The 27,569-nt window shown below is 40.2% G+C and overlaps 1 protein-coding gene and 1 long non-coding RNA gene across 11 annotated transcripts in view; one reads left to right on the top strand and one right to left on the bottom strand.

Moving 5' to 3' along the window:
• The window catches only part of IL15 (interleukin 15), a 31,419-nt gene extending 21,026 nt beyond the window's left edge, over positions 1 to 10,393 (bottom strand). For 2 of the 5 annotated variants that reach the window (XM_048303300.1, XM_048303299.1), the window contains exon 1: positions 9,946 to 10,390. The gene's annotated coding sequence lies outside the window, so the exon portion shown is untranslated. Of the gene's footprint in view, positions 1 to 1,601; positions 1,677 to 4,973; positions 5,059 to 9,945 lie in introns of those variants that run through there. The other 3 variants (XM_048303297.1, XM_048303296.1, XM_048303298.1) reach the window with 3 other exon arrangements.
• LOC125325818 lies at positions 8 to 25,835 on the top strand. 6 transcript variants are annotated; one of them, XR_007203556.1, is made up of 6 exons: positions 8 to 670; positions 1,648 to 2,359; positions 3,237 to 3,321; positions 4,980 to 5,084; positions 14,505 to 14,678; positions 17,160 to 25,835. It is a non-coding gene; the product is annotated as an uncharacterized LOC125325818 (long non-coding RNA). The 6 variants fall into 6 exon arrangements; XR_007203555.1 differs by lacking the exon at positions 8 to 670 and adding an exon at positions 2,663 to 2,717 and having other exon boundaries at positions 2,276 to 2,359; XR_007203557.1 differs by lacking the exons at positions 8 to 670; positions 1,648 to 2,359 and adding an exon at positions 2,390 to 2,717 and having other exon boundaries at positions 17,160 to 23,443; positions 24,218 to 25,835.
• The last annotated feature ends 1,734 nt before the right edge of the window (positions 25,836 to 27,569 follow it).

Raw genomic sequence — 27,569 nt, forward strand, 5'->3', positions numbered from 1 at the left:
TTCTGAGTGTCTCTTAGCCCATCCTTAAGATCATTGAAAGCAGGAAGCTGCTGAAATTTCATGAGTAACTTTTCCAATTCCCCTGTACATATTCTAAATTAATGGAAAACACAAGACAGACTTTCTGAAAAGGTTACTTTTATTTAGATAATAGAATCCCATCTTTGAATTTTGCAGGATAAAGGGGGGGTCCCTGGAAAATGCATATTCTCAGCAAAGGATAATTTTTTGTGATTTCTCATGACAGTCATGGTGACTGTCTAACCAGTTCTTTTTGCCCTTTTTGTTACCTTTCTACAGATAACACAATAAAATACAATTGGAATGTTTAACTTCCCTTCTATAAATTTTTTTCCCTAGATTTTTGTTCAAGTCTTGCAAGGGTTGTGGTTGAAGAAACAAGCAAATTTTCGTTCAAGCAACTGGTTTTGTACTCATAGCAAGACCTTGAAGAGATACAGCAGAAAACAAAAGCATGTTGACAGAACAGTTTATTTGGACATTAATATTAGCATTTTTTTATAAAAGCAGTCCCAACATAATCTGCAAGAAAATCAGTTTGTGAAGGAGGCTGCCTACAGAAGCTGTAGAAGCTCCATCCTCAGAGATATTGAAAAATCAACCAAGCCTGGAGCAACCCACTGTGATGTCAAAGTTAGCCCTGCTTTAGGTGGGAGGCTTGAAGAAGGGTCCTGTAGGTGCCTCTTCCAATGTGAATTATAGAATGAAATTAGGCCTTGAATTAAAAGAAATGTGGTGGAGGATGGAAATACGAAAATACAGATGTGTGATTGCGTAAGCACTGTCTTCATAGAAAATTAAGTATCAAGAATTTCAGAGATATGGGCTGAGAATAGTGTTGTTTCTGTAATGTGTAAAGGCACTGTTGCCAGTTTTGTAGCCCTTCAGCAGCTGGGTCTCAAACAATAAGACAGTTTTCAGTTACCTTTATTTTGGCCACAATGCACTTGTTGGAGCTGGAATTTCCTGCACCGAGTCATTTACTCAGGCGAGTGATTTTCTTTTAAGTCCCCTTAAGAGTAATTCACTCATTTCCAGAAACAAATTAGCAGAAAATATGCCTTTCTTTCATATAATGTTTTTAAGTATTTAATTAAAGCTGTGCTTTTTGGTAGTGTTTTCAAGTTTGGCAGCCTAGAAAACCTGCATAAACCTGGCCAAGTCCTGAGTGACTTAATTTATTTACATAATTGCAGAATAGATTTTTTGGCATTGCGTAGATGGTCTCCAGCAGTCTCTTCGCGGACATATTCCATCTCAGAGCTTCCAAGGCAAGCAGAACTTTTTGTATATGTGTATATAGATATAAAAAAGGCTTTCTACAGGAACAGCATTGTGAAGGCTTAGGAACAGAAATCAGTGATGCTGCTGGTGCACAGCAGTGGAATTTGAGTTGTTATGACTGGATGGAGAGCACAGCGAAGAATTAAGACATGGTGGAGGTGAAAGGTAGGAGAAAGGTTGAGTGTAGCAGAAGTAGAAGGATTTATGAACACTAAAGCATACTGTATTCAAGAACTTGAAACTCAATCCCATGCTCACTACCTTCCCATGAATTCATAATTATAAAAAGGTATTACATCTTTATTCAAAGTATGATGTAATGATTTCCTTTTTCTTTTACAGAGTTTGTGAGCCAGATGGATTGTTTTCACTGAGTGGACCAAGCTCCTGGAAAACAAACAAACCAAAGCAAACCCCTGTATAAATGTCCTTGTTTGAAAAAAAGATGTGTAGAAAAGGAGACACAAGATCACAGAAAGAAAACTTGGGTTCAACGACAAAGGCAGCAGGATGCAGCCCTGAGTCTTGTCCTTGCCTTCATCTCACCAACTCCCTGTGATTTGGGCAAGCTCCTTAACACAGATTTTTTCACAAGCAACAATAATTTTCTGAGTTCCCTCTTACAAGAAATCCTACCTTTTGGTTGCTTTGCATATCTGCCCCTAAGATGGGATGCTTCATGCTCCCCAAGTAAATATTTCTAGTTGCTATAGTCAGCTAGGTCAGATGCTAGCTCAGGTTTCTCCAGGGTAGATGCTACAGCTTGAAGAAAAAGTGCCCTTGCAGAGCTTAGTTCAAAATGGCTGCGAGTCCTTACAGCTGCACAGGAACACACTGGGGGCTAAAGTGAACACAGACAATCCTAGAGAACACTGAACAATCAGTTAAAACAAAAATAAAAATTCATCTCCAGATATCACATACTGGGCCCAAAATACTTAGGTTCTTCCAATATTTTTGCATTTGTAGAGTGAAATTCCTGTTTTCTTATCCTTCAGAACTTTTGAGAAAAATTAACTAATCCATGATCAAGAAGAAACTGGATAATATACTGGTAAGCGGCATATATATATATATATATATATACATATATATGTGTGTGTATATATATATATATACATACATACATAGATATACATATATATATATTCCAGCCAGTATAAAATCACGTCTTGTGGCCATGTAAGTAATTACTATAAGATAGTGTAGCTAAGGCTGTAGACATTTTTTTATTCAATAAAAATGGCCAAAAATAAAATAAAATTAGTGAAAGAAAGCTGTAAGCAGTGAGGCAGCATACGTGAACCCCAATCTGATGACTTTGGCCATCACCAGTATCCAGTTTTGGTCTTTGCAGGACAGGTTTACCCTTGGAATTCCCAGGCTGAGAACAGGCACCAGTGCAATCCCAGGTGGGCTCCCAGTGCTACCCCTCCTCCCATCCCCTCTGCTGCCCAGCCTCTCCACTGCACATGACAGCCCTGAGTACAACTGATCATAGTATCAGCATTAATTAAACCTCAGGAATGTGAAACACCAATTGACCTATTTACTCTGCCAAGAAGCAGCATAAAGAAAAACTCTAGTATTGGAGTTCCTCCCCCCTGGCATGGGGTCCAGGGGGAGGGGACCCTGGAGTAGAGACACAGCCTACGAGCTTTCCCTACCCCCTGGTCAACCTCATTCCCCATCGGTTGTTTTGTGTTCCCTGCCTGGGAAGGACCCTGCTGGTGCCGTGACTGCAGAGTTCTTCAGCAGGACCCCAGCCATGTGGCTGGAAAATAAACATCTCCGAAACATCTATCAAGAATCGCTCCCTATTTCTTGTCCAAGGGCCTCGCTGCCTATACATGTTGCAGAAATCCCCACCGCAACACTCTAGGAACTACACCATTGCTGAACAAACTGTACTCCTTGTTTTTCTGCCACAGGTTACAGTACATGAGCCTTTGAGAGCCACTGTGACTCCCACTCCTGTGTTCTTACAAGCACACTACAAACCCTTGGTTCTTATAGGTATGCCTCTTCTGTGTCTATTATTTTCATGGCATTCAGCCTGAGGTTAATATGACATTCAGCCCAAGGTTACTTGACTGTATGGCTTATACTAACAGATATAATCGGTTATTTTTGAGCAAGTGTGCTCATGTTGACAGCTTCTCCTCTTACAAGTAGGTTGATGGCAGTAACCAGCTGCAGCTTTCAGAAGTCAGGCACATAGATTTCTATAGAGTCCCGGCAAAACCTCTCCTTAGTCCTGGAAGGGCAGGTAAGGGTCCCACTTCCCCTTACAGGAAGACAGACAGCAGCTTTGTCATTTGCCAGAATATATGCAGGCCCCACTGGTAGAAGTGCCGTAACTCTTAATTAGCCAATGCAGCATCGAAAGAGTTCATGCCCAACTTTCTATCATGTTGTTTATCAACCAACAAGAACCAATGTTAATAATATGTTAACAACGTATTAACAGCTAAAATTCGTTTTAAGATATGTGAAGTAAAACCTTGTCACAGTTGTTATTCTTTTACAAAAAATGGGTCTTCTACTGTACACGTTGTTCACAAGATCTTTAGCTCGACAACTGCATTGTCCAATTTGTATCTGCACAAACACAGTCTGTGGCAGATGGTGACCCGACATTGTCAATGAGATCAGGTCCTTTCTCCAGCAGAGACAATAAACTTTCCCACACTGTACTTATTTACAGCTTAAACTCTAGGGAAGAAAATTACCAACACCTGACATTCACAGCCTTCTGGCAGAGACTGCAGGGCATCATTTCTGACTAGCAGTTTAGAATATGGTGATCCATCTACTCAAAAATAAACTGCAGTCAGTAAATTTTCTTCTCTTAAATTATATCATCCTAATACATTTGATAAATTTTAGTCATGAGTGGGCTGGATTACCAACTTTGGTATAAGATTTTTTTAACTATGACCGAGTGCAACCCCATTTAGTCTACATGTATTTTTATAAAAGAGGCTTTTAAAAGCAGTTCCTTGGTGGGCAAAAAAACTCCATTAGCCATTTTTTGGTAAAGAATATTTAAGCATTAACACTTGAGTTAATTGGTAAACTATTAAACTGTTCAGTTGTAATTTATAGCAGCTGTATCAACAATGTCTGAATGATCACCCTATGCTGCTGCTAAGGGCATACCTCATTTGTTACACCAGGAAATACTGCATGATAATTTGTAATGATGCATGTATCTGGTTACCTGCTTATAATAACTTACCAGCAGGGACAACAGCTTAATTATATAGTACATCTCCTGCTGACTTCCAAGTGTTTCTGCTGTTTGTCACTAATTTCTAAGGTAAATAATAAATAAATAGGAATCAGTTTTCTTATTTTACAATAGTACATTAATTCATGAATGGAACACAGAAAGCTTTTATTAGATGCCAAGGTGCCTAAATTCTTTGTGTTCTCACCATGACATAAAAATCTAGCCCCAGCCATCCATAAATCCTGATAGATGATGGAGAACAGGCCCCTAGTTGTTTAAAGGATGTGGATGAAATCCTAGACCAGACTTCTCAGAGAGTTGTGCAGAATATTATCTCAAAGGTGACACAGCCCTGGCCAAGTGGGATGGATCTCTGTTTACACTGATATAGTACAGGCAGCTTGCATGAAATGTCTTTCTCTTCTGGTCCTACCTTCAGGTTCATTCTGAGCATGGGATCTTGGGAACAGCAGTGGACCAGCAAGAGCAGAGGAACCTTCAGTGTGCAGGAACCTTCTCTGTTGGGCACAGAGGCAGTGATAAGGTAAATTGATCTGGGATTAATGATACAAAACCAGAACTCCTTTCCTCTGTGAAAGAATAATCTGTTTGTGTAGGTACCAGGGACCTCCAACATGGCTCTGTCCCATTAAACATCAGCTCAAAAAGGAGTTCTGAGGTCCCATGAGGGACCTATTAATATATTCCCATGAGGAACTATTAATAGTGCTTCCACAAGAGTTTGCTCTTTGCAGAAACAAACTCTATCACCTTGTTTGTTAATATGTCAGCATTCATTCTTGGAATTAATTTCTGTCCTATCAAAACCTGTAAAATGGGAATCAGACACCTCAGCTGAGTGAGAACATGTCTTTAAATTTGGGAACTGCTTGAAGAAAATGAGTTTTTGCTTCATACATGTTTCTCTGAGAAATAAGTAGCTGATAATAAGTAACTGATAGTAGGGATTTCCTCCCTCAATTTCTAAGCAATTACTTTTAAAACACTTCTGAAAATTAGAAAGATTTTAGCATGCATGGAGAGCAAATGGACATGTTTGGGATGTTCTTGTTTTGCCTAACACTATAATTCGGTGTAAAGAATTGGGAATGTATTATAATAATGAGAATTGGCAGTGAATTACCATCCTGTATTAAAATAACCTTTAAAGTCACTATTTTCCATTATGAGTGTTTAAGTGCACAGAAAAGCCTCATAAAAACCAAGAATGCATGAGTATTCACTCTCCTGGGTTTTAGCTCCTACTGATGGTGCAGTGTTGAAATAGTATAGCAACAAGACTGAGTCATGTAAAAAAGCAAGCGGAATAAAATCTGTACTTTTGTGCAGACTAACAAGTTTGTTCCAAAAACTGAGTATGGGCTGCTGTGCTTCCCTGATCCCTGCAAGCAGCAGCACTGTGCTGGCCTGCAGTGACCCACTCTATGCCACCAACCACACTGTTTGGACAGAACAGAATGTCTCACAGTGAGCTGTTCCAGACTGCTTTGTTCCCTGCTGGCTGCACAAGCTGAACTCTCCGAGCACAGAGGAGAGAAACATTGTTCTGACAGAACCCTGAACCTGACATTGGCAGGTTTGTGTCAAATATATCACTGTCCATGGCCTGAAAGACACTGCAAGCTGAGAATGAACTCTTCACTTACAAGAAAAAATCTATTATATTATCTATACTGTCCAACTACTCCGCATCAGCCTGTACATCTGTTCCCTGTGACCCCTTTCAGTGAACACTTAGGCAGCCTTAGAATGGATCTGACCATAATCTTATTTTTCCCAGAGAATTCAAACATTCATAATGACATCACGGAATTTTTTAGGTTGGAAAAGACCTTCAGGATCATTGAGTCCAGCCATTAACCTGAGCACCACACCTATGTGTCCTTTAAAAATCTTCAGTGTTGGTAACTCTACCACTTCCCTGGACAGCCTGTTCCAGTGCTGGAGCACTCTTTCAGTGAAGAAATTTTTTGTAGTATGCAATCTAAACTTTTCCTGGCACAGCATGAGGCTATTTCATCTTGTCTTATCACTTGTTACTTGGGGAAAAAAATCAATCTCCACCTGGCTACAACCTCAATTCAGGGACTTCTAGAGAGTGATAGGGTCATGCCCGAGCCTCCATTTCTCCAGACTAAGTTTCTCCAGCTCTTTCAGCTGCTCCTCACAGGATCTGTGCTCCAGACTCTTCTCCAGCTCCATTGCCCTTCTCTGGACACGCTCCAGCACCTCAATGTCTTTCTTGTCATGAGGGGCCCGGAATAGGACACAGCACTCGAGGTGTGGCCTCACCAGTGCGGAGTACAGAGGGACAATCACGGCCCTGGTCCTGCTGGCCACACTATTGCTGATCCAGTCCAGGATGCCGTTGGCCTTCTTGGCCACCTGGGCACAGCTGGCTCATGTTCAGCTGCTGTTGACCAGCACCCCCAGGTCCTTTTCCACTGGGAAGTTCTCCAGCCACTCTGCCCCAAGTTTGTAGCTTTGCATGGGGTTGAACTTCGGCACTTGGCCTTGTTGAAAGTCAAACAGTTGTCCTTGGGCCTGTCCAGCCTGTCCAGATCTCTGCAGAGCCTTCCCACCCTTCAGGAGAGGTCGGCACTCCCACCCGACTTGTCATCTGCAAACTGACTGAGGGTGCACTTGACACCTTCATCCAGATCATTGATAAAGACACTGAACAAGGCTGGCCCCAGCACTGAACCCTGGGGAACACCACTGGTGACTGGCTGCCAGCTGGATTTAACTCCATTCACCACCACTCTGGGCTTGGGTAAGCAGCCAGTTTTTCACCCAGCAAAGAGTACACCAGTCCACATGACCATCCAGTTTCTCCAGAAGAGTGCTGTGGAGGGAAATCAGATAAGACAAGCAGGACTTGCCTTATGCCCTTGCTGACTGGGCCTGATCCTCTGGTTGTTCTGTACTTGCCATGGGATAGCACTCAAGATGATCTGCTCCATGACCTTCACCCAGCAGCACAGTCAGGCTGACAGCCCTGGTCCCATTGCTTATGTATTCAAAGAAACAATTTTCTGTGTCTTTTAGGGCAGTAGCCAGATAAAGCTTCAGTTGGGCTTTAGCCCTCCTAATTTTCTTCCTGCTTAACCTCCTGTTTGTTGCTCATGTTGTGTGCATTGGTGTAGATGCACTTCAGTTGAGCTGTTGATTCTACCACCTCCTTGGGAAAGAAGCTCTAATTCCTACACAACCATTCTCAGGTACTTCCATGGTTTCTAAAACATCACTGACCCTTGTGTCTTTGTTGCCATGTAGATCTCCATCCTCCATCTTCTCTAGTGGAAGACAGAAAAAACTTGCTAGCACATAGTCACTCAGAAACTGGTGGGCTACCTTCAAGTTTGCCTCTAGTGAGCCTGGTTTTACCCCTCTCTCCATTTTAGTTTAAAGTTGTTTCGCTAAGCCCTGCTAAGTTCTGTGCAAAGATGCTTTTCCTCCTTTGGGACAAGTGTATCCCATCCATTGCCAGCAGGTCTGGTGTTGAGCAGGCCAAATCATGATCAAAATCCCTACATTCTGCAGGTGACACCAGGCTTGGAGCCAGGTATGGGTCTGCTGGATTGTACCAGTCCTTCCCTGCAACTGGATGGATAAGAGGAGAGCAACAGCTGTGCTCCTGACCCCTTAACAGTTACCCAAGGCCCTGGAGTCTCTTAATTGCCCTTGAACTTCTTGTTGCAACTTTATCACTGCCTATCTGAAGAAACAGAAAATGGATAATAATCGGAGGGTTGTGCCACAGGAGGACACTTCATATCTTTAACCCATGCCCCAGGAACGAAGTCGACTTCCTGAAGAGGCATGCCTGATCTGCATATGGGGCTTTCTGTTCCCTTAGGAAAGAATCTTCTTTCTCTTTATGGAAGAAATTTTTGAGACAGGGTATAGACTGAATTAACCTCAGTGACAGCTCCAAGCCAGATGGACCATCCTCCTTGTTATTGTTCTATTCCAGTTGTAGAACCTCCCACCTAATGTGCCAGGTCACCAGGAGTGCTGGGGCAGTCACAGGTGGGACATGCAGGAGCATGACAGCATTCCTCTAGCCCTTCAGTCACTGTGCTGAGCCAGGCAGAGAGAGGACCAGGAATCCCCTGTGTCATACAGGGACGGTCTTGGGGTGCAATTCCAGTAGCTTGTCTCTCTCACACCCCTGGATATCCTCGTTCCTGGAACTCTGGCACAGGGTGTAATTCCCGCAGTCTGTCTCTCTCACGTTCCCGGATATCCCCATTCCCAGAGTGCTGGTGCTTGTACCAGGTGTTTCCTACTGCTGCCCTCTGGTGCGGGTGCAGAGCAGGGCACAGCTATAAAGTCATAGTCTTAAGCTTAGAACAGCCCAGTAGATGCCCAAATTTAACACCTCTATTGAGGTATAAATATTGTTCGTTTACACTATGTTGATCTATAATTATCTCCTTCCAAGACAAAATAACCAGGCGTTACCTTTCCATTTAACTGGTACATGTCAAATAAACTGGTAACTAACTGTAAATGGAAATAAACACAATCCTGAGAGAAAAAGGAAGGGCTGCACGATTTACTACTTGGAAAGTATAGCCAAACGTGTTGTGATAATTATCATCAGGAGTTTGTTCTGCAGCATCAGACTCTCTTAAAAGTAAGCTGCCTAAAAATATCTTCTGTATACAGAAGGAATCACAAGGTAGTGGTTATGCACAGGAATGGGGACTTCCTGTTAGACTTACACAGATATATCTTGCAGATTTTGACAATACAATCCTTGACAAGTTTCTGTCCTACACGTCTTTTCTCTCTTTTCCAACCTAAATGAATATGTGATTCCATGACTAGGTAGAAAGTGTTATTTTTAACAAGACTCATCAATGCATTTGTTTACTCTTGTTTGCTACTGATTAAAACCTTCCTATTACACTGCTATCATGTACAGAAACTCTGTCACTGTTTTCAGTAGGATTCCACTGACCGCAGATTTTCTGTTCTCTGCCTGCATTTAATGCTCTTTCAACTGTATACACTAGTATGTAAACAACTTTTCTCTTAGTTTTTTGTCTCTGTCCTTAGTGTGTTAACTAGGCTCAGAGCAGTAGCTTTGTTTTCTCCTCATTTTTGCTGTGTGAATTTGTTGCCAAACAATGACAGATTTTCAAGAGCTAGCACCAGTTTTCTCTATTTGCTGATTTCTCTAACACAATAGAAACAGAGAAACAAGATCCCAGTGCAACATTAAACACAATACGTAAACTGTATCTTTTCTAAGAAATCTTATGAGACAGTTTTTGAAAGTATTCAATAATTTGAAGCTAATCTCTAAGTTCCCTCATCTTTTTAATACAATGAAAAGAAAAACAAGAGGATGTCAAAAGTTCTGAAATACTCACAAGTCTCAGAATGCTGAGCAGCACGTCGACACAGAAGTTAGGATAAGGTTTGCATGAGTGACAGTAGCAAATGCTCCACCCCCTCCTCCATTCTGTTTTACTTTCAGTTGTTGTATAAATAAATTTGAACCTGATAACGTGGAAATCATTCTCATGACAGCAGACAGTAGGGATTTCCTGATGCCATTTCCAGCAACTTTCAAACTTGGGGGGAAAAAACCTAAACAAAACAACACAAAAAAACCCTGTGGGGAAATACATATGCCTACAATTTAGAAGGCAGGCAAGTAACTGCCAAACACGAAAGGCAGCTGACTGCTTGCTATCCAAAGCATGGACATTCCTGGACATTCCCTTTTACCATTCCCTAAAGGCAAGAAAGCTCATGTTTAGTGCCCTTGTTGCTGCATCTTGTAGCTTAAGTGTAACCTCCCAGCCAGGGCTCGGCAGAGTTGTTTACCTTGGTAGCAGACACTGTAGCTGTGACTCCTCCTCTTTGCAGCCCAAACAGTGTTTTTTTACTGGGGCAGCCACCTCCAGATGGAAAAAACAGTGGCCTTTCATGACAACACAAAGAAGCCGTGGAAGAGGGTTGTGAAGACAGAAAAGAGGCTTCCACATCTGGCTTGCTGTGGAACAACAGTGCAGAGAGGTGGCATAGGCCGGCAGAAGGGGATCCTTATAAAGGAGCTGAAAAGAATAACCTGAAAATTGCATTGAAATCAGTAGTTTGGGATTTTTAGCTGTTAAGAAAAGTGAAAGTTTAGTGTCTATAATAATCACCAGGAATGCCAGCTGTAATCCTAAAGTCCTGCTTAGACACCTCACCATAAAAACTTTTCTTCCTTGAGATAAACTTGAATGTCTTGAGGATGAGACCGAGCAGCTCCCCAGGAGTACTGTCAGGTTTCCAGGAACCGTCACTTACCTGTGTAAGGTTCATGCACTCAAGAGACAGCAGCGTAAACAGTACTTGATCTCTGTGTAATCTTCTTTATGTCCTCATCTGTGCTGTTCTGGGTGCTGGTTGTTATTCTGTGCATGTTACACTAAAAGGCGGTAAAAATATTCTGCAGCTAAATGACAGGGTTTTAGACATTACACTGTCTCCTTACTGAAGAAAAGATGAGTATGTGGAGTTGGGCATTTCCTTCTTGTTTCTGAGTGAAATAACATTTTTTCAGGAACACTACTTATAAAACAATACCAGTCAGTTCACTGTGCTGGCATATTCTCTTACAGAGAGATTCCAAAAGTTTATTTATGAACGTAAGTTAAGATTTCCGTATATTCAACAGTGGTTGTACAAGTGAGAGAAACAGGGCCTGGGACTGAATGTTTCCAGAGAGTAGTTACAGGTGGCTGCATGACAAATTCATTGCATGGGACAGCTTGCTGCCATTTCTTAGCACCCCAGTGTCCTGAGGTCCAACATTGGGTCCAGCATCCATTCTGCAGAGAAGGCACTGGAATGAAAAACCACCATGTTAATTACCTCTTGCATGGGATCAGATTTGCAGTCACTGCCACTGCAAAGAACTAAAAAAAAATACAGAACTCACAATTTCATGCTTGCCAGGGACTCTTGGCTCTCTCACATGATACCTTACCTGTGCCTCCAGAAAAGCAGCTACTTGCATGCCCTGTACTTTGCCTCAATGCACGGGGTGATTGTCACTTTTTAAGCAGGTGTACAGACATGAGAGGTGAAATCTGCTTCACCTGGCAACTGTTAGAAACCTAGGCAGGATTTAAAAGCAAAAATAAAAATACAGATTTTCCACAGCTAGTGACAGATTATAAAAAGAAGTACCAGCATTGCAGGAAAAACATCAGATTGAATAAATATTTAGTCCAAAGGAACATACCCATTCATTAACTGTCTTATGATCAGAACACTTATTTTCAGACAAAATTGGTCATAAAGATCTGTTTCTTCAGCTCACTCCAGCTCAAAGAGTGAGAATAAATGGTATCAGGTGTACATGTGTGTACACGTATGTACTTGAACTTGGATCCCAAAGTCTCTCATATTTGCCACTGTTTCAATCTGAAAAAAAATGGAGTGTTTTCCATTTGTTTTTCTCTTTCATGTGATACCTTTGCTGTGCTAAATTTGACAGCATTTTCTAAACTAGGAGAAATTTATAAGCAAACAGACAAAAAAAAAGCACCCAAGCTCTAGGTATTAAGTAATTATGTTAGAAGAGGAGAAGAACAACTTGCTTACTTTTTTTTGAAAAATCACTTTCCCAACAGTTTCCTTTGAACACAGCAAAATGGAATCATTACATATGCAGTGGATTTTTTTCCGCTATCTGTGGGAAATGAGACAACTCTTAGTTAAAAAAAATTTATTGTAAACAGAAAAATTGAAAAATTACAGAAATTAGAAAAATATAAAAATTTGGGATCCTATGGCTCAGTAGATGGTATGCCCCAGGAGCGCAGGGATCTGAGATCTTCCAGCTGAGACAGCACTGGACCTCAGGTAGAGAAAAAGGACTTGCAGTGCTGGGCTGGCTTTTGGCTGGTCCAAAAGCAAAGTTACTAAAGGCTCCTTAATAGGAGAAAGGCTTTTAACGCCCAGCACTGACATCCACCACAACTAACCGGCAGGGAACACTCTCTCGATCTGTTTTTTTGAAGCCTGTCTCGTTGTTTTATAGTGCCTTTGCTCCGCCCCAGTCCGCCCACAGCCCACCCACAGCCACCCACAGCCCGCCCCTTCGGTTTAAAGTGATTGGTGCTTTCCCTTTGACAGATCATCTCCGTCCACCAATGGCTCGTCGTTGTCAGAGGGGTGGTATCAGTTGAGATAAGGGTGCTAAAATGCCTTCATTAAAATTCAGGTTGCCATGGAGCTTGCCTACAGGGTAACGGCTATGGGGCTAAAAATAGCTGCTGGCTGTTAGAACTGGGGTTTTTGGAGTTAGCCTTGGAACCAAAGTGCAAGTAAAAACACCTAAAAAAGTATTAAAATACATCCAACCTATCTTAAAACACTTGTAAAAGTATACAGTAAACACAGGAAAGACAACTCTTATGGTGTACAGGTGGTTTGAAGTTTGAAAAGGGAGCATAAGTTGGGGATTTTTAACTGGGGAATTTTTAACTGGGAAGGGTGCAACTCTCTTAATAAACTACTTTGAACAACTGAAAACACTGATAATGGAACTTGATTTTTGTACCTGGGCTGATGGGTTAATTTTAACATTCAATTTAAAAATATTTAACTCAGAATTAATTAATTAAAGCACTTAATATGCAAAGACCAAGCACAAATAGGGATTTCATGTATGACACTATCTCTCTGAGTGTTTGGGTTTTTTCTTTTTTTAAGCACTGTGTTTTGTTGGCATTTCTGAAGTTTAAAATATATTTCTAGCTTAATATAATAACTATTCCTAAAAATTACAGTAGTTGTATATAAAAGTAATGCATGTGTCAGTATGTACTATATTACAGTAGGGTGGCAATACCATCAGCACTCCTCAAAATTTAGTTCTCATTCATTTTCTTAATTACACAAAAATGTGCTCCCTAATTTTATAATTTTATAATTTTATAATCATCTACTTGCTACTAGCCATATCAGGGTGTTTTTTTATAGCATAAATTATTCTCAGAGTCTCTTAACAAGCAAAATACTCCTTTCTAATTTATGCAGGTTTCATTTATAGTGGACACACGCTGTTTGGCAAGATACTGGCAATTATTCTCACTAAAGAGCAGCTAAATTGTAATTCAGTGTTTTAAGTGTAGTGACAAAGAATGTGAATGCAAACAGTGAAGTGAAAACAAATGCATTACTGTCATTTTGGAAATAAAGCAGGAAAACTGAGAACTCAAACATGACCATCCTGATTTGAAGCAATATCACCCAAATGTTTTGTGCAGGTGTGTGACTCAACAACAAGCTTGTGCTTCCTCTGCTCCTAGAAGTCTGTCCATATTCTCATGGAATTCCTTTGGAACTGGTGTTAGTTTTGTTGCTGAACACCAGGAGAGGAAGTATTACTACAGGAGCAGGAGTGAAGAAATGGGAGGGAAGAAGGCTTTTTCAGAGCAGTCTGTGTGATTGGGTGGGTACACAAACACCAGCAGTTCTAGCAAACACAGACCCCTTTAGGATGGCCCCAGCTGACTCAGCCCAAATCCAACTTCCTTTGCTAAATTTCTGAATGCTTAAAGAAGGGAGTGCACTATGCTCTTGTCACCTACTGTCTCAGTATCAGTCATTTTAGTAAAAGGTCTTGAAATGCACGTCTTCACTGATAAATTATCAGCTCTGATAAGACATTATGGTCTATAATGATTTTAATTTTCTTTAAATGAATTCCAAAAATTTTATAGAAGCTGAACCCAAATATACAGGCGCATGCAGAAGACAATAATTGCAATTTAAAATGTACCTCTTCCCAAGTACATTTTTTTTCGCTATAGTGTTCCTGCTGTCTTTGAATTTTTGCTGCAGAGCTGAACTATGACACCATCAATTACCAACCCTATGAATTTCTGCATAGGAAAATGAAAGAACTGTTGTTTTCTTCCTCTAGGTGACAGAGTGGATATAAAGTGCTGATAAGGATGTACACCTCTGGCTCCCTCCACCATTGCCAGTGTTGCAGCCAGAGGAGGTAGTTCCAGGGGAAACAGCCTTCTGCCTGTGAGAAGTGACATCCCAGTCATCCCATCAGCATTCACCATTACTCCATGGCAGTTTAGCAAAGGTGAGCCTTGATTCTAGTGATAGGGGCCTTGATTCTAGTGATAGTGAGTGCCTTACTACTGAGAAGGACAGGACAGAGGGGAGTTTGTATGATGAGGGAGTCATGTAAATCTTTCTTTCAGGTAAGGTAGGAATTTCTGGAAATTATGATCTTCATACACAGAACTGAATTTGGTACCTGTTCTGCACCAGTGCTGTAACTACACACACCATTATTCAGGACAGAAATAATTCTATGGAGGAATTAGTGCTGTAACAGAACATGTAATGTACTAAACATGTTTACTAGTTGGGAATGTGTGCCCTCTGAAAATCTAGACAACTTCTGCTTCATGGCTCATACAGGGCTATAATCTGTCTCTCTTTTTTTCATACTAAATTAAAATGTTCCCTAAATTATAGACTCTTCAGATTGCTTATTAAAAACTGGCATTTCAAAACTGCTATTTAATTTCTAGACACATCTGGAGAGACATTATTATTACACCTTTCAGAAGCATGCACAATATTTCTGGCATGTTATAATTTACCAACTGTAGCCACTAAGAATGAGCTATTCCTATTTAAAGAGACAGTGTTTCCAAGCAAAACCAGATCAATTGCTAAGTCAGCAAAAGCAAAACAAAGGGAAAGGCATTTAATGCATAAAATGTGTAGAAATGTGTTTCTGAGTCTGGGAAAAAAGCACAGAGAAATGTGCTTAGCTGGAGTTGTGTGAGGAGCATATAATTCTAAATGCCTGGTGGACAAGTTCTACTCTACTGAGACAAAATACTTGCAGTATTACAGCCTACAAGTTTCCTAAGGAAGTTGCTCTTCAAATTGCACGATAGGAAAATTCTACATATAAAATAATTATATGAATTTTTAAAAAGCTGGCTAACATCCCAAAAGGAGTGTCTTCACTGTAGAGGTTTTCTCAGATTACACTTGTGTTATTTCTCTCTCTGATAATCAGCCTTGAGTGGAGTGGCCAGAGCACAAAGCTCTTGCAGTTCACACTCTCTGATACAGGGAACTACATGCCAAATCCACAAAACTGTTGATGACTCTAATCCTTACATTCCGAGATAGTTCCCACAGGAACAGTTCTCTACTCAAGCGCTTCTTTGAAATTAGGTGCTGTGCTACTTGACCTCAGGTGCCTGGACACCTTCTGCACTGGGTACCTGGAGCCCAAAGCAGTGCCTTGGGGAAGCAGGCACGTTTCCGTGTTAGGTTGCAAATGCTGAACAGAGCAATGTCTAAATTAGCCAAGCAGCAGGGCTGAGAAGGGCCTTTTGAGGGTTTAAATGGCCTTGGTTGCACTGGTACTGCCTCCAACCAGGGTCTGTAGCTCAGCATCCTCCCCTGAAAGCAGTGCCTTTATGCACTATAAAGCACAGCATCCAAAACATGTCAGTCAATTATTTTCTTTTTTTTTCTAAACAAGCATTTTGTAAGTGTTTCTCAGCAGAAATTCCAGAACAGTGAGGTGAAGAATCAAAATTTTACATTATAACAGTGAAACTGAGTCTCCTGGGAGAGGGAGGATGGATTCCTTTCCTCTCAGCTATTTGTTAACACATTTTCCCAAGATCTCTCAGTCTCAGTCCATGTAGACACCCTCTCTGAGGTTAGCAGCCTGCTTTGTGGCTCACTTTGCCATTTGTAGTTGAAGCTTTAAGAAACACAGGAAAATTTGATCCTGACCCATATGATGATACAAGTAAGTCCTACTAGAAAGAAATAACATGAGAGAGATTGATAAACTGGAGAGATGAAAGAGGAATGCAACTGAGTAATGATGTGCATTCCATCAAGATCATTTCTTTTTTTTTTTCTCTTTAATACTAAAATAAAATAACCGTGATATATGTATCAATTTTCTCATATTACTGTTTTATGGTTCCTTTATGCTGTAATACAACTGTCTCTTTAATGCTGAGAGCTTTTGTGACAAAAGTATAAAACACTTCTTGAAAAGTAATTTCTGAATAAACAGAGAAAACAAGATATTTAGCTACCACGTGGACAGAATGTATTTTAAACCCTAAAAATTTAAGAGACTCTGCACAACATAGTGTATTTAGCCAAAAGGGAGGAAAGGTATTTCTCCAACTAGTTTAAATTAGGAGTCATACCAAATTCAAAGTTGTCTTTAGTTTTGTCACATTGCTTTCAGATTTCTAGGGTACATAAAGAGACTTTTTATATATTATGACACTTGTGGAATATTGAACTCCCTCACCCCACAGGATCACTCCTTTACATAAAAAAATCAATGTGCTTTCTGTAGGTAATCTTAACATGTGGCACACTATGTACAGAAGGAGTGAATGCTCTGGGAGCCGGCAAAATTTTGAGGAGTTGATGAAAAGGTGGTAGTTTGAAATTTACCATCAATAATTGCTCATTTTTGATTTCAGACCTGGGTTTTACCATAGTTTATTGTCCTCAGACCAGTGATTTTCCCCATCTGCTTCTTCTTACCTCTCCCCAGAGCACTTGTTATTCAGGAGCAGCAGCTTCCTCTGAATGCTGTGCCTTTGCTTTCAGTGGGGCCACGAGGGACACAGAAATGTTCAACATGCACAGGAATGGAGATTCCCCATTTTTAACCTCCCCTGCTCACTCTGAACTCTCCCACCCTCTGCCTTGTGACTGTCTAGGCTAGGTGACTGAAATTCATTGTAGGATCACACAGTAGCAAGGAGCAGGAGAAATGTACAGAGCGTTTCCAGTCCTCTCTGTTACCCTGATGATTTATCTGTGTGTACTTCATGTACCCCAAAACCAGACAAAGTGTTTATAGGCAGGCTCTCTAGTATCACACCACTGAACCCTGCTTGTCCAGTGAGCAGCTTCCGTGAATTGTCTATATGAATGTCCAAAATGGGGCTGGCTTGCAGGTGCAAACAGTGTTTACTAATACTGGTATGACTAGCTATCCCTGATATTGAGTCAAGATTATGAAGAGTTAAACTTTACCTAGGAGTTAGAAGCAATTTGTACTGATTGAACCAAAGGATAAGTTAATGAAGAGTTAGAAATTTAGCCAAGAAGTATAGTGCTATTCACTATTATGTACCTGTCTGAAACTTTGCTTATAGTAAATGAACTGTCATAAGGATAAAAGAAGCTGATAGAATTATAGCTAGCACCTAGATTGCATGATCAAATACAGGGGGGAGGTATAGACCATCTCCAGAAGGCTTGCCAAGGCTTGCCACAATAGAAGGTAGGAAGTTCATGGTGATGAAGAGATCCCTGACTTCATCTTTCAAGACCACCGACCCAAATCAAGAAAAGAATTGTGCATGTCCAAAGGACTAGTAACCTCATTTTAACAGGAAGCAGCAATGGGAGGTGCTGGAGGTACGTATATGATTAATATGTAGCACTTTGTGAAATAAACAGTGGGCAAATAACCGTGTAAGGGGCTGGCACATCTCTAGGAGGTGACTCCCATGCTGCCCACCTGCATAATAAACATACCACTTTCTAACTTTATTTAGTTAGAGTTTTTGTCCGTGAATATCGGGTTTTTAACAATTCAATATATGACTTGATGTTCTTGTTACTCTTCTATGGGCTTTGAAATCTGCTCCAGATTGTTCCAAATAGAGAAAAACAAAAGACAAACTTCTGGGCTGTGTCCTAGCATGGAGTGTAAAGCAGCAGCAGCTCTTTAAATTGCTGCGGCAACTCTGGCGAAATTAGGGAAACACAATAAACTAAAACTTTTTGTCAGTATGGTTGGATCAGAGTTTGTGTGTATTAAAATAATAGATGAACGATGTCAACAGATTATTATATTCTCTGAAGAGTTGAAATTGTGGGGGAAAAAAGCAGGTTTTTGTAAAAATATGTTATTGAAGAGGTGAGACTCAAAGCACCCATGGTTGCTTTGCCTTTTTTTGTCTTGTGTACTTGTACAGTACTTTGTCAAATATAACCAAAGAGTAGCATCCAGAAATATTTGAAATATAAATAAAAATCACATATTGTGAATTTTAATCGATAGAGGCAAAGATGTTTATTCACTGGAACAAAGTTGAGACTTTAGCACTATGAAAGAGCTAAAGAGATTGTAGAGGACAAGTGAGAATTCAAGTATTGATAGGTGGCTCTTCGGAAAGAAAGCAAATCAAGGAATTAAATCAAGTTTAAACTCAGGAAAATACATTTCCTCAAAAAGATTTCAGTTTGTTAGAGTGCAACTACACATAGTAATGCTAGTCTATTCCTATGTAATGAAGACAGTACATAGTGAACTTGCAAGGCATGGATGACTGGTAGGCATGGTCCAGAAGACAGTGGATGTGATGTCCCCTGAGAAATAAATAATAATAAAACCTGTCCAAAACCTCAGATATGAAAGACCATGGTATTTCTTGTCACTTCCCAGATACCTACATTACTGGCAACATCTTGTCATTTGCTTTTTCTAACCACAGGATTCCTTCTGAAGTGACTCCCACTGTGTACCAGAGAGCATCTATTTTTGTACAGCTCCCATGGTAGCTAGTTCCCCATCTTTAAAAATCAATGTTGTGTGGCTTAGGGGAGGGATAGAATTGAATTCATGCTGATATAACACTTTCTTGCAAACCCTTCCATGTATTTATACTGGTGGAGACTCTGTGATTTCTAAGATTTACATTACATGGAGCTGGTCCTTAAAATTGCATTTACTTGTTTCATTTCTGGGTGACTGCATGAAATCTAACTTACTCTCATACACGTGTCAATAGAATCTTAGACCTAAGAATCTGATAAACACAGTCTTCTGGCATCCCAGAGGAGCAAGAGATCCATTTAATCTTTGGCAAGGGGGAAGGAATATGTCTTTGCACTGAATGTATGAAAAAGTGAATTGAAACTGATGATGGTGCAAGTTCATATTATCCTAAACTACAAGGTCTTGGAGGCCTTTTTCATTGCCAGTCACCGCAATTAGCAAAAGCTATATTCAGCAACTTTAAATCAAGTCCTCTGTGCTCTGGCTGAAGTAACAAGTTTAGCTTAAAATGAGGGTTTTGGGCTAATTTGTACATTTCTCAGAAGTAGGGTGAATATATGAAACTGGTAAACTTCTCAAGGCTGCTTCAGGAATATAAATAGCCACTGTGTGATTCCTGAGAGACAGGTAGTATAACCTGAGGTTTTAAAAGTACTAGAAATATTATTATTTTTATCTGATAATTAAAGAATACTACTTCCTCACTTGAGAAGGAGAAAAGCTGTTTTTCTTGTCATCATTATGATTTCTTGTTGTTTATATGTTCTAGTGTTTATATGGAGTGTTCTTCAGTTGTGTGGATAATACAATTTGGGAGTTACCTTTGTTAAAATAGATCAAAAACTGAGTTGAAAAGGATTTTTGATAATGGCTAGTCTATCCTTCTGCCTTAAAGTGTGAGCACGTGTGCCTAAACCATACCTGGTGGATATTTTATTGAAGTTCTCTTCAAAATGTTCAGTGTGCTGAAGAACTTTACAGGAATATGGCATAATAGGACATGCAAGGAAGGTGAACAGTAAAGGGGGGATCCTGTGGCAAATGCATGAAAAAGTTTTTCAGTATTATTTTGTGGTCTGCTTTTCCCTTCCAAAACATTTCATTCCTTCTGTTTAGTACTGCCTGAGGATTTGTGAACAGAGCTTTCATTTGATAGCTGCATCAGAAGCGAAACTGCTTGAACAATCCTGGATGACCTACCCATTTTCCTTTCTCTCAATTACATGAGTTCCTCTCTCAATTACATGAGTGCGCAGCACTCCTGAGTCCACCTCTCCAACAAGTTGTGCCCCCTCATGCTGGCAGATTCCTTGGTTGCTTATATTAATTTCACAGGACAGGATGTCAAAAATCTTACTGAAGTCAGGATGATGTGACAGCTACTGCTTCTCCTGTATAATTTAGACTTTTTATCCTGTCACAAAAGTAATAATTTGTCATAATTTGTCCACAATGAAATATGTGGGCTTATTCCTCCTCCAATTTCCATTTTCTGCAAGTGCTTCTGGTGGTAGGTTTTCAGGCATGGGAGATTACCTATCTAGACTGATGCACTCACTCTTTCTGCCCCCATATCTCAAGGACAGTCATTCTGAGCCTGTTTTTTATCAGCTTGGACCCCAACACATCAGTCAGATCTTCAGGAAGGCAATAGGAAGTCCCCACTGAGTCAAACCAAAGACCTGTTATCCCAGGATGCAGCCTGCCTGCCATCCACTGGCCAGAAGCACATGGGTATGAATCGTTAAAAAGCCCGGTATTCACGGACAAAAACTCTCCAACTAATTAAAGTTAGAAAGTGATATGTTTATTATGGAGATGGAGCAAATTGTTTCTTAACCTTTTGAATGAAAAATTAATTTATAATGGCCATGGAAGACCAGCATCATAAATCAATTATTCTGCAGTTTGTGAACAAATCTTGGCTTTGTTAAAATTGCATTCTTTTATGCACTTGGAGTTAGCAATGCAAATTCAAGTGTTAGCTTTGTTTTATATGTAACTGAAAAGCACTATATAAAAGCTAGGAATTACTATTTATTTACTGTATGATATTCATAGTGAGCAGTATGTGAAATTATGTGAAAATGTCTCCTCTTTGCATGAGCTGACCTTTATAAGCTTTCTCTTCTCAACTAAATAAATCTTAGAATTCAGTTTTCTCTTGCACACCTGTAAATGAAACCACTGTCAGATGGAGAATATTAATGAATACTAAACCAAAAAAGTACATAGTTGAAAAATTCACTGCTTGCTCAGCTTACATCCATACCCTGGGGATATTTTTCTGCAGTAAATGGAGATTTATTCTACAGAATTTAAGCTTTTTTTTCCCCCCATCCTTTAAAGCCCAAAGGTTTGTGTGGAGAACTTTTCATTATTAGATGTGACTTATAGGATATTGTTCAGCAGCTAAAGTGTTCTGAACAAAATAATAATTGTGTGACCTCTACTTTTTTAATAGTGATTTTTCAAGCCAGTCAACAGTGTGAAGAAAGTGTAAACATTAACTGTTGTACTGGTGAGGTCCAGAACTCACTACTGTGTCTATTTGCTGACTCATACAGGGAAAGGTTTCTGGCTGCAGAGCACTGACTTAGTCCCTTTTCCATCCCCCCCTGACCCTTTCTCACCATGCTTAAAAGCCAGGGGCTTTACACACTCAAGAGCTGTGGAAACTGAAGTTGCACAGGGCAATTCCCACCCAGTGACCCTTTGGAAGAGCTCAATCTCTCGACATAATGCTGTGTTCATTCCCAAGACAAACACTGCCATCAGTAGTGGGGCATACTGTGATTTGAAAACCAGCACCACTCTTCCTGTAGATATGATATAATGCTTATAACCCAATGTAGACAGAAATTTGCTAAGAAGTGCCATGTCTGCCAGAAAGCCAGCTGGACTTCAGCAACTACAGCATCTAAAAACAATGTGTGCATGTATTTTCTGGACCACACAGAAGGCATCCTCTCACAGAAAATGAAAACAATCAGCAGCAGAACAGAAACAGGATGGATTACTTCAAATAAAACCTTATCTTGTTTCTATCAATAGCATGATTATGCTGGTGCTTTACTCAAGGGTAAAGATAGGGAGTATTTTTTTATAGTCTGATGAAACAAGTAGTGATTTTTTCCCTGCTTGTTTTGAGGAGCTTCAAGACTCAATAACAAAACATTGTTCTTTCAGTTATGAGTTCTGCTTTTGCTGCCAATTTCAGGAAGATTCTCTAAGGCCATGTTTCACACTAGCATGAATGTGTTTTTTTTATAATATTCCCATCAACAACTGAAAAGTGTGTTACATAAGTGTGAACATATCATAACAACTTTAATGTTAACTCATGTAAGAGCTTTTCCACACAAAACAATTTAGAAGAACTCAGGCCAAGCAAAAAGAGTGATATGTATAAAGAACAGTTTTAACATCTGTGTTGTGTTGCCTTCATTTGGGAATAAAGTGACTTTAGCTGAGGTCATTTCAATGCCAACCTAAAAGTAAAGGTGTACCTTTCCCTTCCAAGGGATTACAGGTAAGAAATGTCTCTTCCAGACAAAGATTTTCATCTTTTGATATGATGTCATTTTGGTAACTGCTGAAATAATCTACTTTTTATCTTGCAAGATGCAGTCCCTGTCAGGGTTCAATATGATCAATTTTACTGATGTTTTAAGAGTTTCATTCTGTCCACACAACTGTGTATGACTTGGACCTTATTGGCTCTGCCAAGTACTGTGAAGCAAGGATTACATAAAGAGTTGTATTTAAAGGATGTGAATTATTTCAGTCTTGGCAAAAGAGTAGTTGATGAAAAATTTTCTTTGGTTCCCAATGGTTACTGTGAAGAAAAGAATCTTGACTTCTAGGGAAATTTAATTTTTGAGTCAACGGATATGAGATCAATCTTGGGTTTTTTCAGATCATCTCTTCTTACAGTTTGTCATTGTGCTTGTTCTTATGTTGTCTCCTCCAGATGTTTTTAGTTTTTCACTAAATAGTTTTGGGATGAATTTTTTGAATGCACTTCATTTTGTTTGGATGCCCCAGTTAAGGGTGAAATATGTGTTTATCTAGATATGCTTAGTTGTAGAGGCAAAGGAAATTGTGTAGTTTGTTGTTTATGATACTGTTTTATATTCTAGCTTAGAAGCCTGAATCTTCAGATTTGAACAATTCTCTTCCATGACAAAAGTTGAACCTTTCTGACCTGTAAAAATGCTTATAAACAGAAGCTTGCAAAGTCTTCTAAGAAAATCAGTCTGGTACAATTGCAGTAAAGTGCTTCTTATAATTTTCTTCCTTCCTTTTTTTACTCATACCTTTACTCATGTAGAATATTTTCTCATCTAGTAGTTGCTAGTTAAGTAAAATCTTTCTTTAAAATTCTGCTTTTAAGTTTTTATTCAGCACTTCACTTTTTTCCTCTCAGATTTCTTAAAAACTCCTGCAATTTTGGCACATTTACCACCATAACCCAAATCCAGCAATTTTTTTTGTTTTGTGGCATACTCTGTATTCTTTTCAGGCCTTTTTTTGTCCTTTTGCAGCTTCTGAGAAAATAACATTCACTTATTTGAACATGCTAGGCCATTTGAGGTTATATTTGTCTGTCAGCTCTTTTAGCTCTGTCCTTCATGTTAACAAATTTTGCAGAAGACAAACCCATCTTGCTATGGAGGTATTGTAAAATACATATACAAATGACAATGTTGCAGAAACTAACCAGAGGCAAAGATCTGTCACAAGTCTGCTTAATTACTCTCTTATTCACCGATTCTCTTTGCATTATTGAAAAACCTATAAAATCAAAACACTGCTTTCTAGAGCCTGCGTTCCTTACTGAAAGTAATAATAGCAGTTGTTAACAATTAGACTCAGGACAAGCAAGTTCATGCCTGAGCCCAAACTTGCAAATGTGGTTTTAACGTGCAAAAAAATTGTGACACATTCTTCAGCAACAGAATGAAACCTAAACCATGCCTGGTGAGAAGAGTATACTATACCTAATACCTGTTCAACTATAATATCTTCTACAGATACTATCTCAAGCCAGCAAGAATACCGGGATCCTTACAGCACTGCAAACACAGCCAAGATCTTTTGGAACAAGGAAAGCGACCATCAGGCTCTTCTGTAATTTGTTCACTTTGTCACCTTTTATGTTGTTTATTATGGTGTCCTCCTCACTAAGAGCCCTCATCATTCCTGCCCTGTCCTTGAGGTTTCACTTCAAGCACTGAAATGGTGACAAACTGACACACAAAGGACAGTCTCCTAGATCTGAGCCAGCACGGTTCCATCTGCTGTTTAGCAGGGGTTCATGGAAAAGGGGGCAGCCCAAATGCTCCCATTAAAAGTAGAAATAATTTCATTTCTGCGTAAAACCACATTAGCCTTATTTAGCAGACCCCTTGTTCCTCAATGTGTGGAGACTTTGTTCAGTGGTGAATCCCAGCAGTGGCTGGTTTTTAGCCTCAGGCCATAGGCTGCACATAACCATTGGCCTTCTCCCGACTTTGATCATTGCCTTATCAAACAATGCTATTTTCATGAGCTCTATGCACGGTTTTAGCATAATTTCTCAAAACACACATTTTATAGCTAATCTGTGATAATTATAACTTAATTTGGAGAAGAAGAGGGTGTGAGGGCAAAAGGTTTAATTGCTGATACATGGCTGGAGCTCTGTACCATCATCAGATGAAGTGCTGTATAATTTGTAGAGTTTTACCTTGTAATAGCTCTAATGGTGTGATACCCCTAACTAGTTTTCCAAGTATATTTGCAAATTTCATTGTTAATAACAATCTTAATCTGGTATTCATTAGCCTGTTAATTATATTGTCATTTAGAAACCCTTGCTTCCAATTAGCTTTAATGACAACATCAGAATAATTTTTCTGTGCTGCCATTTTTGTGCAACACTTTCCCATTCAAACTGCCTGCTGTTCTATCTTAATTAAATTTAATAACAGTAGTGGTAGTTTATAGGGGACTTTTTAACCTCATTTAATGTCAGACCATTTATACTAGTTTGAAGTAGGCACTGAAAATGTTTGCATTAATCCAGTTACTTTTAAAAGGAGCAAACTTCACTTTTCAGATTATTTTAATTAAGGCAAAATCGCCATGAAAGGTCAAACTCCCTACCTGTGCAAATATGTAGAAACATTAGGGGGTTTTCTAAGTACAATGAAGATACATTAAAAAATCAACAATATCAAGAAACACTAAAGCACTAATATAAAGAAGGAAGCCATAACTTTTGTTTGTTTTAATAGAGGAGGAAAGGGTGAAAAAGCTGTCAGTGTCATTAGTGACTCAGTATTGCCATTCAGACCAAATTTCAGGTAGGGAATGGTTGCGGCATTTTTTATCTTGGGAAAGCTCCACAGGGCCTGAATAATATGCTTAACATTATGCAGCACCCTTGAAGTTGCACCGTGAGACTAAAATCATGGTTCTCATTAAAAATAATTATCTTTTTAGCCTATGTAAATTTAAAGCACTTCAGAGAATCTTTCCAGGAGATTACAGAAAATGACAAAAAAATAGATTGAAAGAGATGCTAGAGGTCACTGTCATGGGTTAGCAAGCATAGTCCCGGAAGTGATGTTCTTGCAAAGGGGTTCTTACAGCTCCTCTATGACCTGACAGAACCTATCAGCTGGCCAGTTTGAATATGGACAATTCTTTAAGCCACTTAAAATTGTGACTGCCTCTGTGGTCCACATTTAAGAATAGACAAACCCCGAGGCAGAGGCTCTGTCTCATTTCCGGCACTGGGACAGGTGACTGTGGGCCCCGTGCGGGGGCCAGCGGGCCCGACCCAGGCCCTGCTCGGGCCAGGCCGGGCTGGGCCACGGCCATCCTGGAGTCGATGGGCCCTGTTCCACCTGCGGACCCCCCTCCCCCCCCCCACCCCCCCGCCCCCAGCCCTGCTCTGTGGGCAGCCGGAGCAGCTCGGCTCCCCCTCTCCAGTGTGGCCAAGATTCAGCTGAAAGCTGCCCACCACTGCCCAGCAAAGATCATGTGAGCAACAGCGATAAGCGACATTCCAGCTGCAAGGCCTGGGTGAGGTTAACCCTTTTAGTGCTGTGAAGAGCTGAAAACCTGAGGGAAGAGAGAGGAGATGCTTAAAGCTGAAATTCTGTTGTAAAGCTATGATGTATCAGAGTACCTGTTGTAATTTCATGAAGGCATGGGGGGTGGAGCGTTCAACTCATACTTGTGAGCAAAAGCACCTGCGCTGAGATAGGCAGATGCTGAAGCAGCTGTAATTTCATGAGAAGTTTGAACAGGGAGAGATGGAAGCGATGAGGACTTTTGCTTCAAATGGAAAGGAGAAGACCTCAGTTCCTAGAGGTGCTCCCAGAGATAGTCCTAGAGATGAAGATGAGGAGGACCCTTTGCTCCCAGGGAAGGAGAAGGGCCTCTATTCTTAGAGATGAAATGCTTCCAGAGATGGGTGAAGAGAACTTTTGTTTCTGAACGGCTCAACCTTAAAATGGTACTCCAGTAGCTCAAGATTGGACCTTCAAAAGCAGTTGTGGGAAAAGCTGCAAGTCGTGGGAAGGGACTTTCACATGATGCAAGCAGAGAACCGACCTGGGCGGCTGTCTCGTTGTGATAGTTTCTCCATAGCATGAGCAAGAGAGACTCCTCTTCCTAAATGAACTGAACAAGGCTATTATGGCAGTGGTAAACAGACTGAACATCTCAAGGGTTGTCTTTTTACATTGTCAGTGGGAGAAGGGAGAAAGGTGGGGGGAGGAGAAGAGTTCTGAAGGTGTGGTATGATTTTATTTTTTTCTTTTTCCCTCTTTTAGGTCTTAATAAACTTCTTTTTATTCTTTCAAGTTTAGTGCCTACTTTGTTTTTCTCCTAATTCTTATCTTACAGAAGGTAAATAGTAATGAGTATTTTGGACCAAACCACTACACTAAATTGGTGTTTCTGCCCGGTTACAAACCGAACCCGCTACAGTCACCTAGTCCATCCTCCTTCTCAAGAAGTCTGTCTAAACCAATACCATTTCTGAATAAAAGTTTGCTAGACCTTACAGTCCTATTATGATAAGAATTTGTGTGTTTATTACACACCACAAAAGTGTAACAGGCAGCTTCTGCTCAGCTTTACCAACTTCTCTAAACCTTGCCGTTAGGGTCATAACTCACCATTAGATCTGGACAAGAGTTTCATAGAATCATGGAATCATTTAGGTTGGAAAAGGTCTTTAAAGCATCGAGTCCAACCATTAATCCAACACTGCCAATCCACCGCTAAACCAGGTCCCCAAGTGCCACATCAACACATCTTTCAAATACCTACAGGGATGGTGATTTAACCACTTCCCCGGGCAGCCTGTTCCAATGCTTGACCACATTT

The sequence above is a fragment of the Corvus hawaiiensis genome, chromosome 5, assembly GCF_020740725.1.
Source record: "Corvus hawaiiensis isolate bCorHaw1 chromosome 5, bCorHaw1.pri.cur, whole genome shotgun sequence".
In the NCBI taxonomy this organism is placed as follows: Eukaryota; Metazoa; Chordata; class Aves; order Passeriformes; family Corvidae; genus Corvus; species Corvus hawaiiensis.